General features: G+C 46.2%; 1 protein-coding gene across 1 annotated transcript in view; it reads right to left on the bottom strand.

The window, feature by feature from the left end:
• MAPKAPK3 (mitogen-activated protein kinase-activated protein kinase 3) overlaps window positions 1–7,330 on the bottom strand; it is a 131,625-nt gene that overhangs the window by 49,133 nt on the left and 75,162 nt on the right. Inside the window, exon 6 of the mRNA XM_026055077.1 lies at window positions 2,553–2,719. The gene's annotated coding sequence lies outside the window, so the exon portion shown is untranslated. The remainder of the gene's footprint in view (window positions 1–2,552; window positions 2,720–7,330) is intronic.

The following is a 7,330-nucleotide window of genomic DNA, read 5'->3' on the forward strand; positions in this document are numbered from 1 at the left end:
CCCCCCCCCCGGCTCCGCCCGGCTCCGCCCGGCTCCGGGGGCCGCGGCGGTTGGCGCCGCTGCCGCCCCCAGCCTGCGCGGGCACCAGCCTTTGGCCGGACGCGGCGGGGCAGGCGCTCAGCGCCGAGGGGGGTAATTTTTAAGCACCTGTCGTATTTTTCCCCTTCACCGGGAAAACGGGCCGGCCAGAGCGGGAGGGGCGGGCGGGCGGCGGCGAGCCGCGGCGCCCCGACCACGCGGCGCAGCTGCGAGCCCGCCGGCAGCAGCCCTCCCCCGGGTGCGGGGCAGCGCAGCTTCCCGACACAAAGCAGCCGCCGTGGCGCCGGGGGCCACCTAGCGCCCAGCCCGCGGCGGCGCCGCGCTCCCGCGCACCGGCGCCTCCCCGCGCGCGCGGAGTTAAGGCCGAGCAAGGCTTCACACAGCCGCTCCCATCAACCGCCTTTAAGCACTCAGAGCCCAAAGCAAAGCACGCAGAAGCAGTACCGCGCGGGCCGCAGCTCTTTAGCGCCCTGGTTACCAAAATATTCGGCGCTGATATTAAACGCAACCCTTTTTTTTCTGCCAAATATGCAGTCGCTATTTCCTTGCACAGCTGAATGCTCAGTCAGGGTATTAAAAGTGATGGTTCCCACAGCAACTGTCACTCATCACCGGTGCCCAGAGCGCAGTTATACGGATGTGAAATGCTGAGCTTTTCGTACATGTGAAGATGAGTCACGCACTGAAATGTAGCTGCGTTTGTATCACTGGAAAGAACTGAAAGTTCACTTGCCTTACGAGTTAAAAATACATTTGTCATTTTACGTAACATTATGGCATCTGCAGTTCTAGCAGTCGGGAAAATAATTAAAAGGGCTAATGAGGCCTCTCTCCAAGGGATGGAAAGTAGTTCAGCTCCGGAGGCGCAGGTCTGCCGCATGTCACCGTGCGAAGTGGCCCCACGGCTATTCTGCCCCAGGTTTCCCTTCCGGGCTTTCACAGAGATCAGCTACCGAAGGGCCYGGTCCTCTGACTCACTTCACTCATTCTGGGCTTATCGGATCCCAGAGGAACACAGCTAATTCCAGCCCTTTTTTTCTTTTTTTTTTTCCTCAGGTTTGGCTTCCAGCCTTTTTAGGCTTTATACTGCCTCCCACGGTGGCAGTCTCAGGGAAACCTATATATTACTGTAAGCTCCCAGGCTGGAAATTTTCAATAACACTCTTCTGTAGTCAGCAGCTTGCTCTTATTTTCCTTCCCAAGGCTTCTGCATGTATTTGCTGTTTTATTTGTCCTGGATGGTAATTTCCTTCTCTTTGCAACACATAACTACCATCCTATTCCCAGCTCACAGTCTCAGGGGACCAGAGCCTTTAGAAAGCTTCTCTCTAAATTCTCCCCTCAGCTCTTTTCTGTATTTTATAATTTGAGAAATCGAATCTATCGCACCATTTCTTGCTTCCATTCCCAGCCCGACTTCTGCTCTTTCCGCGTAACTCTTACCCGAAAGCCTACAYCTGACCAAAGCAGCCGGTCGGTACAGCAGCTAGCACATTAAAGCTAGAAGAAGGCAGTTTATGCCTTATTTCTATTCTTGGAAACAGTAAAGGCTGCAGAAAATTCCAAACTTCTTGGTTCACTACTGGATATTGCCTGGATATGTTCTTAGCTCAGTTCACTGTGCTGCCAATGACCAGAAACAAATTTGAGCAGGGCAGAGAGCTTAAAAGTTCGGTGTGAGTCGTGATTAATAAGGCCTTATACCACCCTGCTGTTAATTTCACCCACCATAAACTTTAAAAAGCCTTTCCCGCACCAGCCCACATATCAGACAGCCTCACTGTACACTGGCGTGACCACAGCCAGATTTAGTCCAAAGCACAAAAAAACAAATTATTCTCTTGCTCTGTGTGTTGATTTTTCTTCTTAGATAGGTTTTCTGAGTATAAAGCATATCTCTACCCCAGGCAAAACACAAACATCATGTGCTGAAAACCTTTAAAACCAGTGACAAAGACAGTATTTCTCAATATCTGAAAGTCTTCTCAAGTTGTCTCCTTCACAGACTGTTTTCAGAAGTAGCAATGTGGCAATCTGATACTATTAAGTAACAGCTTAAAGTACCCCACGCTCTTGTATTAAACTTTTAATCACTTCCCCCAGACATTTGTTCCAGTTTTGCTCAGTTAGTGCTTATTCAATGTTATTCTAACCACGCTCGGCAGGTCCCGAAATAGCCTTTAGGTGCTCCAGTATCCAAAGGACTCTGCTAGGCTCAGCCGGTGGGGTGTCTGAAGCAACGATACCTGCAAACCTCTGCGCGGGGGCGCCTGTTCTGAAGCTCCTGCATTCGTAAAGCCCGGCCTTTCCAATCCAAACCCAGTTTGTCCAGAGCCAAGAATATTAATTTGTGCAATAGCCTTCTCTTAAGCTGCTTAAAGCTTAATCATTTCTCTGACAAGCGTTGAGGGAGGGACATGCGTGCTGGGTCGGTCACATCTTGGAGTTACCAGCTGGGTTACCAATTTAACCCCCGCTGAGGACAACAAGGCACACGGGCGCAGGGCTGTCACCTTGTCTGCAATCGTCCCTCCGTCCGGCTGCGGAAGCATTTCCCACGACGGCTGTTGTGCCTGCTTTCACACGCCAGTTTTAGAGATCCCTGGGAATTACATTTCATATGATCAAAAACCGACACTGTGGATCCTGCAGCTCCTCTTTGCGCTTCTGGCAGGTTGAGCTGCGTTAGACACCTTTTGAGATATGGATGGAGGAAATGTTGGCAGGCCCACGGCAGCTTCTTGTGCCGAGAGACGCTTTTCATTCCAAAAGGCGGCTTTATTTATTTATTGCCGTTTGCTTTACGAAGTTTTGAGAAACCAGTCCTACTACAGGCTATGAGCCCACAATGGCAAAAGTTCTTTCATCCTCACAAAAATCTCTAAATTGTACATTAAATATTAAATCCTGGTTTTACCCCCAAAAGCCCAACAGCAACGACACAGACCAGCTTCCTTTAAGATAGAATTTATCAGCTCAACTATTCCTGCCTTGCCCCACATCAGAAAAGTAGTTTAGAGGGGGAAAAAACAGTAAGGCCTCAATCTTGCAATAAGCTTTGGGGCAGCAGTCCCCTTTCTCTAAACTAATGTATTAACCCTGTGAAGCTTAGTATTTTAGCCAGCATGCAATTTGGACATGCCGTTCCTACACTGATTTCATCATGTCTTGGATATCACAGATATCTGGTTTACAAAGAGACAGCACTACTGTTTAAATAGAAGAGGTTGATTTTGGCTTCAGACTGGGGATTTTTCATGCCTTTTTGCTCTGCTAGGGCAATTCAGTCACAGTAATAACTGGGATCAAAGCCATTTCAGACTTTCAAATATCTCATTTCTTAACAAAAATGAAAAGAAACATCTCAGTTTGCTCTCATCTGGAAAGCTAGGAAATCTGATGTCATTGAATCGTCTTCTTTTTGGGAGGGCATATTTTGGAGGAATAATACTTACCCAAATCTACAGTCACCTGAGTTTAGTTATCCACAAAAGTGATTTGTACAGAAGTTAGTCCTTTGATAACAACACCTTGTGGAGATAAATAGCAATTACAATGAAGAAAATACCACTATCAGCTGAAAATACAGTGAAGTGTTTTTCTRAAACATTGCCTCCTGTGACTGTTTTTTTGGTCCTGTGAGAAATCCACATTCTGGGATGCATTATGTAGACTTCACCAAACAGAAATTACTCTGTACTGTAAAGTTGAAGTGAGGACACATCTTTGTCTGATTGGGTGGTTATTAAATCTCTCAGGAAGTTGTCCAGGAACTGCTGTGTCTGTGATATTAAAAGAAGGAAAGGGCAGCTCTACAGAACAACGTGAGAAGCAGGAGGAGAAAAGAGGCTTCTTTTAGGTGCTTTAGTTTAGTCTATCACATACACAGTAGGCTGAAACAGAGACTATATACATGTTTTTCCCCTGTCTTCCAGTTCTCCTCTGGCGGTATCTGCCTCATACTTATCAGAAAGAAGAAAAAAAGGAAGAAAAAAACAGCCTGGCTCCTTTCTCTGCATTGCTGAGGAAAGGCCAGGTTTATATTAGCTCTTTCGCAGGCAATGGCGTTAAGCTGAGGCTTTCTGCTTACCAAGCTAGAGCAACTTCTCTTTTATTCTTAATATTCTCTGCCTTACACTGGGATTATAACATGGTTTCTAGGAAGAATTACATATGCTAGCTATAAACCAGTTTCTGGTGAAGGAAGGGGAAGTCTCAAGATCACCAGTCTCATACAGTCTGGAGTGTGAGTCCTAATTACCCCGGGCTGCTTCCTCAAAATTGCTTCCTCCCCATGAGCACGTGTGTCCCTCCGTAGGGAAATACAAAAGAGTGCAGGACAGTTGCTTTTATAAATCTGGACTCAGACACCTTATTAGAGATACCTCGTCTTGCTCATTCAGAAGCTTTCGGGAGGCTCCATCCCTGCTCCTCCACTAATGGTTGCTGTCCTCTGAGTTCCGGGCTCTCTGGTGCAGTGAGAGCGCTAGGACACAGCTTATTTACAGAGGCTGTCAGGGAGATACATTGGACATTTCCATTTCAGTAGGGAAAAAAAAAAAAAAAAAGACAGGGAGTTCTTCCTGAAAGTATCATAAATCAACAGCGTCATAACTCTGCCAATCCACCTACACAACATGATGCTTCATTTTATGCAGCAATGGAGCACAAGAAGTTAATTTCCCAATAGTCTCTAACTGGAAGAGATCCTGCAGCAATGGGTAGGGCAACACTGTCTGACAGTCCCAGGATGGCCTTCCAGGTCACTCGGGAATGCAGTTTTTGAAGAAACACACCATTTGATACAAGCAGAGAAGTTCCTAACAGATGCCACACTGTTATCATCTAGGTCATCACATGCCTGCTATCCTAGGGACAATGAATATGACAAGTTACGGATGCACGGAAGCCTGAGGTGTAACTTTCTTTACAGCGTAAGGTAAATCTGGTCCCCAGTCACACAGACCTCTCTCGAGAACTATGATTTTGGATGTCATTCTCATTTCCATCAACTCTACAGCATTACGGACATGTCCAACCATACAGCTGAAGCAGCATGGCTTAACCTCAGTGAAAAGGGGAACCAGGCCACTCGCCTTCTCAGCCACACATGCATCAGTAGATGGTGCTGTTGTGTTGGTGAGCTTTCCTAAGGGACTACCTGCGGTTCACCCTTTCGGGATTTTTTACCTCCCTGCCTTTATCGTGTGCTTTCTCTGACGACTTTGTTAACTACATCCTATCGCTCACCAATTTCATCCCATCTATATAACATTATTTATAGCATTTATATAATAATATTGCTTGTAACTGCCTTTGCAAACTCCTAATTCTGCAATGTTTAACCCTGGGGAGTCATATCAGTATAAACTTTGTGTGAACACCTGATTTGTTGGAATGGCGGCAATTTATAGTGACCGTGGACAGGTAAGGACACGAGGTCCGGGGCATTGGCAAATCAGGTGCCCTGTTCTGTTCCCTACTTTGGGCATTACCATGAGCATTAGCAATGCTAATGAGAGGCAAAATTTTCAGTGAGAGTGAGGGAGTAGTGCTGAATAGTCMCAATTTAAAACTGACCACTAATATATTTTGTCTATAAAACAGCCCAGGCATTAGCTAGGACATGTTTCGATGTAGGCCCCTAAGAAGTTTCCATTGACGGTGAAAGCTCCTTTAMTTGATTCACATACACATTAACTACTTTGATTTACTTGTCATCTTCCATGGATCCTTTGGACTAATCAACAGAGCTGCACAGATCTAATAATTGCAAGTTGAAAATCACTGCATCAGAGTGCAATAGTCAGGGGAGTAAYGTACTGAGTAATACAGAGTATCTGTACTGGGGTTAACACCTATGATGCTTCCACAGAGCAGATACGGAGCTGTCAAATGAGTCACATTTACACATTACRTTCCGCTGTATAGTTCTTATCATTGCTTTTGTACTCCATGGCTACAAATGGCTACTTGACTAACAGCACAGAAGCTGTTTGTAAAGACTCTTCCAGAAGAAGATCACTAGATGGAGCCCAATTCTAAATCTGAAAAATACATAAAAATAGCTTCTCGGTGTCCTCACCTGGCTGCAGCACTCCTGCCTTATGGCACATGACATCCATAATCTTGATGTCCACCCCCCCAAGGTTAAAGATGAAATGCCTTAAGAATATACAGGTTRATTACAATTTGAAGAAGACAGCAGCCACTTGCTATTCTCTAGTCCAGCTCTGTTCATTGTGCTGCTACACTGCCAATATAAAGGTTTAACCAATGCTAAATTTAGATGTGGAGGAGCACATGCAGGCACACGGAGCCCCTGCAACCCTGCACCAGAACTGCTAAGGTAAGCCCTTGAAAGGTCGTGTCGTGCTTGATGGGCATGGAGAGGGTGAGCACTGAAACTCCTCTTTCCCCTGCTACCCCCTTGCCTCACCTGTGAAGTTACAGGTATCCAGGTGACACATGAGCTGAAGGCTGCATTAAGATCAGAAGCAAACTGGTCAAGGGGGGCATGCATGCACCCCCATCCCTGTAGGTACTTAGACGGCCCTCACCACCTCGCTCCTTCAAGAACTCAGCATTGCTAGCAGTGTTCGTTCCTGCACTGTCCCCAATGTAGTAGAGACAAGGAATGGACGCACGCAGAAGGCCAACCAGCTGCTAAAGGAACCAGCAGGCAGTTAAGGCTGAGGCAGGAGCTGAACATGCTCTCAGCCTGGTGTCCTACTCACAAGACCATCCTCTAACCTTCTCTGTAATGAGCTTCCTTCCTTTCCTCCMCAGGCCCCATCCGACTTGGTCCTGAACACCGCAATGGTCACTAATATCTTTTAATACCCAACCTACTGGAGACCAARGTGACAGACATCCCCTTCTCACATTCTCTCTTTAGTCTGATATGCACGGCRCCCAGGATGAGCCCGCAGGACGCTGAGGCCTGGGTGAGAACAGCATGACGCCACAAGGGCGGGACATTACAAACCACAAAATAAAAAAAGAATACAAATGAATAAAGCATAAATCAATTTTAAAATAAACAGAAGTAAAACTATAAAGGGAAACTATAAATAAAGTGTAAATATAAATAAAGTAAAAAGTGAAAGTAAAAATAAACGAAAGCAAAAATTGAATGAAAACAGAATGAAATATAGATAAGAATCGATAAATAAAAAGAGACAGAATTAAATATAAAYGAAAACAAACAACGGCACGGGAGGTGTACAGAGCTCCCCTCGCGCAAAAGGAAGCTCCAGCGGGGAGAGTCCGCGGTGCCGGAGCCGGGGCC

The sequence above is a fragment of the Apteryx rowi genome, unplaced genomic scaffold, assembly GCF_003343035.1.
Source record: "Apteryx rowi isolate R43461 unplaced genomic scaffold, aptRow1 scaffold_98, whole genome shotgun sequence".
In the NCBI taxonomy this organism is placed as follows: Eukaryota; Metazoa; Chordata; class Aves; order Apterygiformes; family Apterygidae; genus Apteryx; species Apteryx rowi.